This window comes from Notamacropus eugenii, chromosome 2 (genome assembly GCF_028372415.1).
Source record: "Notamacropus eugenii isolate mMacEug1 chromosome 2, mMacEug1.pri_v2, whole genome shotgun sequence".
Taxonomy (NCBI): Eukaryota; Metazoa; Chordata; class Mammalia; order Diprotodontia; family Macropodidae; genus Notamacropus; species Notamacropus eugenii.
This window is the reverse complement of record NC_092873.1, coordinates 207,976,698-207,989,190: the sequence shown is the minus strand read 5'-3', so window position 1 is coordinate 207,989,190 and position 12,493 is coordinate 207,976,698. Positions and strand designations below refer to the sequence as shown.

At 37.1% G+C, this 12,493-nt stretch overlaps 1 protein-coding gene across 3 annotated transcripts in view; it reads right to left on the bottom strand.

Moving 5' to 3' along the window:
* The window catches only part of NKAIN2 (sodium/potassium transporting ATPase interacting 2), a 684,788-nt gene that overhangs the window by 218,187 nt on the left and 454,108 nt on the right, over positions 1 to 12,493 (bottom strand). The window lies entirely within an intron of this gene.

Genomic DNA, 12,493 nt, shown 5'->3' with positions numbered 1-12,493 from the left:
TAACACAAGTCTACTTATTTCTCAACACAGAAGTTGCTATCACTGTCTTTTCAAGGAAAAAACTAGGAAGTATTCATTTATCTTCATAAAGATGGAGGGTACATCTTGATCAGTAGGCAACATCTATTACTGGATTAAGGGTAATGTACTAGATGTTGTGGAGATGTAGAAAAGGAGTGGATGGCATGATCACTACCTTTCAGGAGCTTATAGATACTCATAAATATGTAAACACGAAAAGGCCTAGAGAAAAAAAATACTAAAGAACTAAACACATACAGAAAGAGAAAAAAGAGAGAAAGAGAGAGAGAGGAAGGAGAATTAGAAGTTCCTTTTAAGAAATTTATGTGTGGATACTCTCTAATTTGGGAAATAGTGGGAATGCAAGGTTATCATCATTACTGTTACCAAGATATATGTCTTACAATTATGTAGCAAAAAAACATTTTTTCAACAGGTTTTCACATATAGTTTGACACTAGATGTTTACAGAAAGCATGGTAGATAGGGTAGTAAATAAGAGATTTGCTTTTATACAGAAGGAAACTAAAGTATAGAAGAGATTAAATCCTTGACTAAATTCACCCATAATAAGAAGCAGATGCAGTATAAGAAACAAAATTTCCTAACTCCATTCTCTGCCTCCTTTTCACTAGATTATATAAAAGGAATTGAATGGCAGCACTGAAGTGGGAATGGCTTGGAAAGATATTGATACAGGGGAAGATTCTATGTAGCAAGAGCATATAGTACCCATTTGCTATGCATATATTGGCTCCTCCAGAAATGTGAATTCGTTAGGATAAATGATAACTTTTTAGGATAATAAATCTAGATGGAAAGTAGAATCATTCCAAAGTAAAGTGGCTACTATGTTTGGAGAAAAACGCAAACATTGCAATTTCATCTTTGATTGTTTGAATGACCAGGCAGACTGCCATACTGAGGGGACCTGGGTTCTAACTCGACTCTGCTACTGAGGTGCTGTACGTCCTGCAAATGACTTCATCTCTCTGGGCCTTCCTCATTTTAAAAATAAAGGGTTGGTCTGGAGGGTTTCTAAGGTCCCTACTCTGTGAAAACACATGAGACAGCTCAAGGTTGATATGTCATAGGCTGGCTGGGCCACCAGTTGTCCTAATCTATATCTGGCCACTGGACTCAAATGGCTTTGGAGGAGAAAGTGTGGCTGGTGACTTTGCACAGCCCTGCCTCACTTAAATCCAATTCACTTGCAAGTCATGGCGTCACCTTCCTAAGGTTATGGTCCTCTTCATGAATGAAGGACAAAACACATCATGTTACAGAGAGGGAGAAAAGCATTTCTTGCCCCTTGTAAATAAAAACTGAATGACACTTAGATCTCTATGTGCATGTTTGAGCTTTTGTAGTTAATTTTTATGATCATAATTCTTTTCAAATATAGGAAGAAAAAGATATAATTTCATCAGTGTGCTTTTCACCAGTATAGGTTGAACTGCTCAGCTTTGACTTGATTGGTAAATCACATCCAGGTGCCTGAAACCTAGATTGATAAAGTGATTGTTAGGTTCACACAACTAGTGCATATGTGTGTGTGTGTGTGCTTGTGTAGTAGGATTTGAACAAGTCACTCTGTCTCTGTAAACTTTAAAATGAAAAGTCAACACTTCAGAATCGAATTTGAAATTGACATAATCTCAACTGACCACAGTTCCACCACACAGCTTCTCTAGGGAAACTGTCTGCTGGGAACCAAGAGGAGAGAGCATTAGAGATGCAAACAGAGACTTGCCTTCTGTGTTATGTGGTTGTTTCCTATAATGAGTTGGAGGATAGGGGTTTCTCCAAGAAAGTATCATTAGGGAATTCCCAAGAGATTAAATGGAATATCCTTGGGGAAGAAAAGGGACACTGGTTTGTTTGGCTCTTGGAATTCCTAATTTCCTTTGAGACTCAACTCAAGAGTCTCATTTACTGTTGGAGGCTCTACCTGATGCCCCAGTTGCTAGCATATTCTCCTTCAAGGTTATCTTATATTGGATTTATTTATGTCCTGCAACTATACATGTACATGTGGTCCCCCAGCTGGAATATGAGCTCCTTGAGATCAATATGGGCTTTTTTCTTTGTATCCCTAGTCCTTAGTATATTGATTGGTATATAGCAGGAAAGAACTAAATAAATGCTTGTTATAGGATTGATTGCAGAGTATGAGGTGCAAAGCACCAAGCTTTGAAAATCTGAAAAGTGCATTCTAGCCTCAGCTCTGCCTCTAGTAAACTGCCTAATACTGGGCCTCTCTGAACTTCTATTTTCTCATTTAAAAAAATATGAAGTTGTTGCACTAATACCAGATGACCCTTTGTTTCTAAAATTCTGTGATAACAGAATTTTATCCAAGACCAAAAAACAAAGGCAATACAATATGTAAGCAGGAAAAGAAGGTTTTTTTTTTAAAAAGAGTCTTGGAAATATGGAGCAGAATCTGAGCCCTCTACTATGAGTAAAGGTGAGGAGTGGAACAGCAAACTGGAGTAATCAATTGATCATGACAGCCTAAGAGATCTGTTGAGAGGCCAAACTATATTCTCATGTAAGGGTTGTCAAATCTTTGTTTGCTAAAAGAGCCTATTTCATTGAGATAAGGGGAAATAACTGATGGGCACTCTAACTCAGAATTGGCAGACTTCTCTGTTAAGTAGTTTTGGGTAAAATATTTCATTTACATGCATTGAAAAGAATGCTGCGTCTGGAATCAGGAAAACCCGAATTCAAATCTGATCCCAGACACTGTGACCCTGGGCAATTCATTTAACCTCTGTTTGCCTCAGTTTCTTCACATATAAAATGGTGGTAATAGCAGTTATCTCACAGGGTTGTTGTGAGGATCAAATGAGACAATATTTGTAAGAATGCACATGACATAGTGTCTGGTAAATAGTAGGCACTATGTAAATGCTTATTGCCTTCATCTTCCCCTTCAATCTTAATATTTGGACATGAGAAACCATTAAGCTTGATATTTGTATATGAAGATAGATGCAACTGTGCTGTCAAGAAAACATCTCTATTCACATTTTGTGTGTCCAAAGACACTAAATTTAGCACAAATATCACTACATTTAAACTCGTATTTCTGGCCTTTTTTTTCTTTTAATAGATGGCTATTCTGTTTTACAAACCCTTGGCACAGTTTGGTCTCTCTCCAAACTTCCTTTTCCCTACCATTATATAAACATGCAGATGATAATTATTAAGATGTTTAAAAAGCACCCAACTAGGAGCAATATTAACTCTCAGTAATAAGAGAATTTCTTGTAAATCAAATAATTGGAACTCATGTTTTCCATGGATTTAGATCTGAGAAACATTTAAAATATAAAGTGGGCCATAAGCAGCTCTATAGGAAGACTTTTAAATCTGATTATAATTATACACCCAAATCTGTATGGTGACATATGGATAAACATCTCACATTCTAGCCAGTCTTCTAGTTTTGCAAGCCTTCCAAAAGTTTTTAGTTAAGGTCTCCATTACTGGCCATGTCATTTTTAAAAATGATTGGTTTTGATATTTATATAAAAGCTGTTATTAACACTAAAACACTGATTCAGGCAGGGGAGAAGTGCATGGAGATCAAAACAATGAACTGAATGACTCACAAATAAGAGGTGCTTCTATAATAAAAAATGAATGACAAGTAAATGGGAAAACGATGTTAGCAAACATCTACTCTTTTAGGAGGTAACCAAATTTTACTGTATAACTTGTGCCAATTGAGGAAGAGACTAAACTTATATTGCTGATAAAACGAAAGATGCCAAAGAGGATCAACAGCATGGGGTAGAGGAGCATGGAGATTGAATCCTTGCATCAGGAGTTGAGAATTGTCCTTACAATTCTCAAATAGACTGTGAATCATCAAGCTTGCCTTTTAATATAGTGGGGATTAAAAGTCATCCTTGCAAAAGACTATATAAAGTCCCATTTATTAACTTTTTTGAGCAGTTAGACAACTTTGAATATCAAAATGTGATGTAGATATCATTATAATTTTTATCTTTAGAGATTCATGCCAGTCTTTGTTGTTTTCCATTTAAAGCATTTCATTTACATAAAATTTGATGTATCTGTATGACAGGGAAAGGATCTTTTGGAAATGGGAAAAACAAAAGGAGTTGTCAAGATGACCCCAGTTTTCAGGTAGTTTCTTGCTAGGGTACAATGAAACAGCAGTTTATGGTTATAACCACATTGAGGGAACCAAAGCAGTGTGGCTATTTTTCTTCCTTCTTGTTTAGGTCCTTGTGCTTGCCATTTATTTGGCTAACATTTTATGTCACTGACAGATGTGTCAAATACCACCAGGATGACTCTTTATAATGGGAATTAATGACTTATTATCAGCATTAAGAAATATTTATTAAGCATGGATTTTGTATAAGAAACTATTAGCACAGCAGGGAAGGCAGTGTAGCTGAACTGGATGAAGCAGCTTTAGACAATAACCTTAAGGAGGGTACCACCTTCTCATCCATGCTGAGGCTTCAGGAAATTAACACATTTAATGAGGGAAAAGCCAGGTGGCTACTACTGTTGACTGAAACATATCTAATTATACTATTTCTGCAGAATGTAACGTGCTAAGAGAGGGAGAGAGAAAGAGAGCTGGTCTCTTGTAGAAGAGTAAGGTAGATTTGGTATATGGGAATTCTGGATGCTTTTCATTTTCTTTCTGTAGAATCATAATGGCAATGGTGTTTAATTTTTTACATTAGGTTTTAAGTGATGCAATGTACTTAGCTCAGAACCAGTTGTGAGATAGGTAACAAATTAGGTGACATCATAGATACAGCCTGGGACCTAGAATCAGGAAGACTGGAATTCAAATTCAGCCTCAGAGATAGTAGCTGTGTAACTGAGCAAAGAACCTAACCACTGTTTGCTCAGTTCCCACAACTGTCCAATATTAAATGGAGGTAATAATCGTGTCTATCTTCCCAGGTTGTTGTGAGGAGAAAATAAGATAAACTTGCACTTTGAAAACCTTAATGTGCTGTGTAAATGCTAGCAATTATTATTAGTTATTATTATTAAAGGTAGAGTAACTGAGGATCAAAGAGATGAAATTACCTGTCTAATGTCTCACATCTTACGAGTGCTAGAATATGTTCTTGGACTCAACTTTCTGGCTACAAAGTCGATACTCCATCTGTCATACCATACAACTCTATCTTAAGGCTTACTTCCATTTTTATTGCAATTTATGATTTACCAAATTTTTCTTCATTTCATCTCTGCAGAGTACACAGCCTAAGTATTGCTATCTGTATTTTATAGGTGAGGAGCTTGAGCCTGAAAGAATCTAACTGAATGCTCAGATTTACACAGTAAACATCATAAACAGGCCTTGAATACAGTTTGCTGAGTCCAGTAATGTTCTGTTAGGTTTCTCCTCTGGGCCTAGCTGATCCAGAAAGATGTATGATGTCTTAGAGTATGGGGAACACCAAGAAGACTGAGTTAAGACAAATCTATCGCAAAGTCAATAGAAGATGCGACCTAAACAATTCCTTCTGAGTTGCTCTTTGTCCCTTAGGGCATATTTTCATTGAGTTCCAGATGCTAGACATATAAAAAAGTTCTAAATCAAGAGTTTTGAGTTGGACAATGGTATAATTATCAGGAAACACAAGATCACCCTAGTTCAGGTCCTCATCTGTTCTCACTAGAACCATCATAATAGTTTCCTAACTGGCAACCTTACTTCAGGTCTTTCCACTCTCTAAGCCATCCTTCATACAGATGAAAATCAACTTTGCTAATGAAAAGTTCCAAATATTCCACTCCTCTTGGGGCTCAAGAAGTTTCAATACCTTCTAATTGCCTCTAAGATAAAATGCAAACTGTCATTTACAATATGGCTCATCTACCTTTCCAGGCTTATTGAACATTACTTTCCACTTACTGTATTTCTAGTCTAATAGGTCTACTTGCTCTTCTCTGTGTATGATATTTAATTTCTAGTCTCTATGCCTTTGTAGGGAGATATGTCCCTCAGGCCCAATATGCATTCCCATCCTGACCATCATCTTGTAGAATTCCTAGCTCAAGTGCCCCCTCCTCTACAAAGATATCCTCAACGACTAGTTCTTACCTATAAAATATTTTGTATTTACTCAGTATGGAACATCTGTTTATTTTTCTGCATACATGTTGTTTTTTCTCCAATAGAATATAAGCTGTTTGAGAGGAGGAACTTTTTCTTTTTTGTTTTTTTTTTTATCCCTAGCACTCAGTACAGTGCATAGAATATAGTAGGCACTTAATAAATGCTCTCTAACTGTTGGATGAAAATGGCAGTTTGGAGACTCAGATAATTCTGTGAAGGATAAAATAGAAGGAAAATTGGAGGTGGTGAAACCAGTGGAAATAAGGAAATATCTTAAATCAAGGTAATACTGAAGCATCAACAACCATCAATTATTTAACCTCAACATTCCAGTTTATTCTTCTGGCTCCACAGTTTTCTCAGAACTCAGAGCCAGGAACTTTTAGATTACAGATAGATCTATTCACCAAATGCAAACATTCTCTTGCCTTCAAAACATTTGTATTGGTGATGGTATTTTAGGCCACATTTGAATAAGTGATATTTTATAAACATATGCTACCCTATATTTCCTATAAGTATCTTGATATACCCAAACTGGATTCATCTTTTCTCTATGCCATTCCCTGTAAATCTTTTGCCCTTACCTGATCTTCTCTATTTCCATTCATAATTATCCTTCCAGTTCCCTAGGCTAAGAACTTCTGAGTCAATTTTGACTCTTCTGTCATTTTTACCTCACCAAATAGACCCTTGCTATGACCTGTTGTTTCTAACTCGAAAATATCTTTCAGATCTGTCTCCTCCCACTGCAGCTATCCTAGTTGGGGCAATTCTCTTCTCCCCACGTGGCATTTAGAAAGTCTCAAGAGAATAATTTATGGGTAACTTAATCATTTCATTAATAATACCAGAATTTTAATAAAAGGATGATCATTTGACCCTCTCTCTTAGACCAAAGACCATCATGGGCAGTGGGCTTGTGGCTTATGTACCCATTGGAAGAGTGGTGTTCTCCAGGGTGGCAATCAACTCTGATTGGTTAACAATTAATGAGAGAATATTACAATGAGGGGCTGCACTTGAACTTTGATTATGACATTTACGTCTTAAAAGTTACCCCCAGCTTTGGGCAATCTATTCAAAGAATTTATCCTCATCTAAACCTTAGAAGTCTGCAATGGCTTCCTTCTTTGGGTGCGATCTAGGAAAGTCCAATCTCACAATAACTGATGCCCTTCAAGAGACTGAACTTCTAAAATTAGGACTTAAGAAAAAAAGGAGCAACTCTGGATTTTTCTAAATCATTGGTTATTAATAATAATTTCTCTCACATTACTTAAATAACCACTCCATTGATTCTACTGTACCTAGTCATCTTTCTAATCTACTCATCATGCTTTTATGTTCATAATCTTTTTCCTGCACTGTTCTGTTCACAGCATTCCTATGTTCACAAATCTCGAGTGTCCCATTGCCTACTAAATAAAATATAAATGTCTTATTCTGGCATTTAAGACTCTCTGCAACCTATCTTTAATTTATTATATGAGCAGCCTTGTTTTACACTACTTGAGAGGGTTCATTGTGGAGAAGGCATTCACCTTCTTCATCACCACTAGCAACAGCTGCTGACCAATTGCCAACAGGATGTTCAGAGGCACGCATGAAGTGGCAGCAACCCCAGACCATCAATCTTGTTTCTAGCCCAGCCCTCCCAGTCCTCACTTAGGAAAGCACCTCTTGTGAAGAGGGTCAAACAATCCCCACAAACTGACAGCCAGCTGTGACACACTAGGCAGGTGTGCCAGCTTAGCTGAAGTAGCAAAACACCTCCAGAAGAGACAGGGGGCATGTCACAGGCAAGTCAAACCACCAACACTCCCTTGACCATCATCTTTCCTCGGATCCGAATAGGATAGGATAGGTTAGAATAGGATAGCACAGAATTCTGAACCCAAGAGCCTTGGGAATAGAAATGCTTCCAGCCCACTGCCCTCAGCCATCAACCTAGAAAACAAGCCTGGGAGAGATTCAGCATAGCAATTGTTCCTGTAGGTGCTACACTCACAGCTATAGGAGACCCAGAAAAGAAAGTCCTTGTCACCAAAGTCCTTGGAACTGTCAATAGTTCAACATCAGAAACAGAGAGGATTTTATCAGTGTAAATGACATTTGAAAAGGAGGTATTACCATGTTCTTTGCTGCGGCACTTTAATGACCATGGGCATTTTTCATCCGATTTGCAGCTGAAATTTTCCTTATAAATTGTCTCTTCTATTATAATGTAAGCTACATAAATACAGGACTATCTAAGTTTTACTTTTCTATTTGTATCCTTAGTGCTTAGTGCAGTGCTTTGTAAATAGTAAATTCTTAATAAATGCTTTATTCATTCATATTTCTCATATTCTAGATATAATAAAATCTTTTTTTTGGCATACTCTTTCCTATTTTTGAAACTTTGCTCGTGACCAAGTCTTTGACCCCATCTCTGCTTCTCAAAGTGCTCCCTATTCCCCCAATCCAAATCTGATACCATTTATTTCATGTGGTTTGGATTGATTCCCTCACTCCTCACCAATATCCCCATACCTAAGCTAAGAAATATTCTTTCCCTCCTCAAGTTTCTGACAGCACTTTGCCTGGATTCATTTTTTCCCCCACTTGTTACCCTCTCCCTGTGCTACATTTATTTTTGTGTATTACTTATCCTTTCTATTAGCTTGTAAGCTCTTTACATAGGTTTATGTTTAGTCTAATAGTATTTTCTCAGCATGCAGAACAGTATTTCGTACCTTATACAGAGCTCGATAAATGTGTGTCAAATTTGTTAAATTCAATCATGTAACCTCTAAATTTTTGAAAGGTTGCTTTAGTAATTGGATAGAGGGATTCGGCTAGCACTGTCATTTACAAATCACTATTTTCCTGAATCCTTGATTATTTATATTATATATAGTAACCTATATATTTCTGGGACCCTGAACTGTCCTGATTGATGAGTACATGAAAGAATGAATGAAAAAAATATTAATTAAGCATTAATGTGTACCAAGTACTGTCCTAAGTGCTAGAATACAAATAGAAAGTTGAAACAGTTCCTGCCTTCAAAGAGTTGACACTGTAATTGAGGGAAACAATATATCTATAAATATGTTTACATATAAAGAAAGTAGATATAAAAGTGCAGAAGTCCCCAGGGCATAGTGACACACAGTGGATGCCAAGGTTCAGGAGATATTAGGATGAACCATTAGGTCATATGTCAGTGTCCAAGGGTTTGGAGGGTAAAGCAGAAGGATGAATAAGACCCAAACCTCAGGACACATAAAATCCATGTTCTTTTCACTTATCAGAGGGATTATAGTTTGTGACTCCAGGCTCAGTCAAGCAGTATTAGTAGCTATGTCTATTGTGTTCTGCCTTCTATCATGGAGAAAATGATGTTGTTGCACCCATCACAACTGGGAAATGGGATTGGGGGTGCAAGTGGAATGGGGACCATAGATTTTCTCTCATAGAGAAGGGGATGAGGGACTTAGTGACCAGCTGAGAAGAAAAAAGAAGGCATTGTTAGGAAGTTTGGAATAGAAAAGCAACTAGAAGCACTAGCTCTGTGAAACTCTCTAGAGCCCAGATGAGGTTTGAATGATGAGAGTAGGGGAGAGGGAATGTTTCCCTGCTGGTTCCTGTGCCCACTGACACCTGGACAGAGTATGTGTAGCTGGGATTATTGAGTATATCATATGGTCCACTATATCGAACTGATGCCAACCTTCCCCCACACTCATGCCCCAGACTCAGGCTTTTCTTGCCTGCCACCTTCCTCTCCCAGCTTCTATTCATCTACTGAATGATAATGAAACCAGCATTTCTACTGCTGCCAAAAATGACATGTCATCTCTAACTTCCCAAATCAAAATACTTCTCCTTGGCCACTACCCTACTATATATATTCTCTTCTCCCTATTGAAATGTAAGCTACTTGAGGCAAGGATGGTGTCACTTTTTTATGTGTCCCTAGTACTTAACAGTGAATGCTTTCTATTCATTCCCTAAGAGCTGCGGCAGTGTTTTGTCTATTTTTATGGCTTCCTAGCTGAACAAATTATGAACATTAGGTGCTCAATGAATGCTAGATGAAAGAATAAATGAAATAAATGAATATTCATTAAGTACCTCCTGTGTGTAGCACTCCATGTTAGGTGATAAGGGAGCTACAGAGTTTAAATAAGACAGGATCTGCCTTCCTGTCACTCATTTACAATCTAACAGAGTGCTAGGATATAGACATAGATAATGACAGTATAGTACAAAATAATATATGACTAGTATATTAGAATAAATAAATATGCAAAATGTTTGAAAGTGATTTCATTCATTAATTTAACATTTTCTAATATCTACTACATGCTAGGTATTTTGTTTTTTATTAGATATTGTTTCTATGATATGTAGGTTAAGCCTTTTATACCATTAGTCAATTAGTCCACAGACTTATTAAGTGTCAGCTATGTGCGGTACTGTGCTAAGTACTGAGGATACAAAGAAAGACAAAAGACAATCCCATTTCTCAAGGAGATCATGATATAATAGGGGAAGATAATAAATAAAAAGTAGATAAAAAAGGGGGAGGAAGGAGGGAATGAAGGTAACCTGGGTCAGGGCATAATGAAGTCTTGCTGCCCTGGGAAATTATGAGGTATAAGCTCTGGGTCTCCTCCTTAGACAGAGGATCTGGAAGAACCCAGAGTCCACCCTCCATATCTCCAGTCGGAGAGATGGAAAGGACCAGGAAGCAGGAAGTACTAAGGCATTCTACTACTACTAAGAGAGGACAGTTTTACCCAGCATTTTAAGATTGCATTTAGAGTTTAATCATTCCCATTACCCTGCCTCATACCTATATTTGGTTAGAAGGACCAGAAGACTGCCTACAATATGTTACCATTCATTGCTTGCATCCTCCTGTTGGTTTTGTTACTCTATTTTTAACTTTAACTGCTTTCTCCTTCAGAAAAATGTATAGTTCCCTGAAAACCTGTTTTTACTTATGAAAATTGCATTGCTAATTTTGCTCTGGTGATAAATAAAAGTGAATAAAAATTATATTATTCAAAGAGACTGAAAGAAGCTAGACTAAAAGGTGTTTTGTGAAGACAGGAATGATTACTTAGATATCCTATTTAATAGGTTGTAATGTTCTCTGGCTAATTTATCTGGGGATCTCAAAAACACTCTAGCAGTGAAAAGAAGAGCCTCACTTTCAAAGACTAGCTGAAGAAACATCCAGCCTGGGCTTGGATTCCCTCATCTCTTCTAAAATCCATGACTGCAGGGAACTTTGGGATTTGGCTGATTATTGTTCATATTTCAAGATGACATCATGAGGGAGCAAGAACTCCTTTTCATCGCACCAACCACTAATTATTCAAATCTGTGCAATTCATCCTCAGAATAGATTTCTGTGGGCTTGGGAAATGTTGTAGCCATTGTCCTCAATAAGAGATGAGAGCCAGCAGTGGCCATTTGGATTTTCAAAGCCTCAGTCTTCTTAAAATGTGTTTTTCATGTACTCAATGGAAGAATTCACTGTCTTCAATTTTAAAGTTTAACTTCAATTGAAGGCATCCATTTTCATTATCTCCTGAACAAACATAAATTTTTCTAACTCTAATCTTGGATCATCATTCCAGGCAATATGGTCTTCTACGTGAAGGCCTTGCTGTCTTAGTATGCCATGTTCACAGTATCATTTGACTCTTTTTTTCTGGGGATAGAAAAAAGAAATGATAAATATTATCTGCCCTAAAAGACCTTACATTCTCTTGTTTATAGAAATCATGTTTTTCTAACTTGACGTGAGGGCAAAGTAGCACGTCTAATCTTTAATGTTTAACTCAAAGCCCAGTATGCTGTTATTCAATATATAGGCATTCCATATGTGCATATTAACTGTCCACAAAAGAAGCTTATGCCTCACATACACAATGATTCTGGCTGTAAAATAATTCTGAGTGTATTAGTAGAGCCTGTGAAAGGAATAAAGAAATACCATGGTAGTTCATTACTCATATTTGGTCAAACCTAAATGAAACTTCAAGTTCAACAAAATCTTAATTTTAGTGCTAAAGTTAGGACTCATCAGTTTTGAGTGGTCTCTAAAATTGGCAAAATGCCTTCTCCCTTCTCCATTTCACAATCATACCAGCAGATGCCAGAGGTTGAATTTTCTCAGTTGGTTGCACTAATAAAAGATCAACTTCTTACTCACTTTATAGTTTTCAATGTGCTGAACCTTCTTCAGGCAGCTTTCCCTGCTGCTTTCTCACTTTTCCATTTGTTCCCTCCCTGCAGGTTATCATTTCCCATCTTGTAAGCATTCCTTTTCCTGTC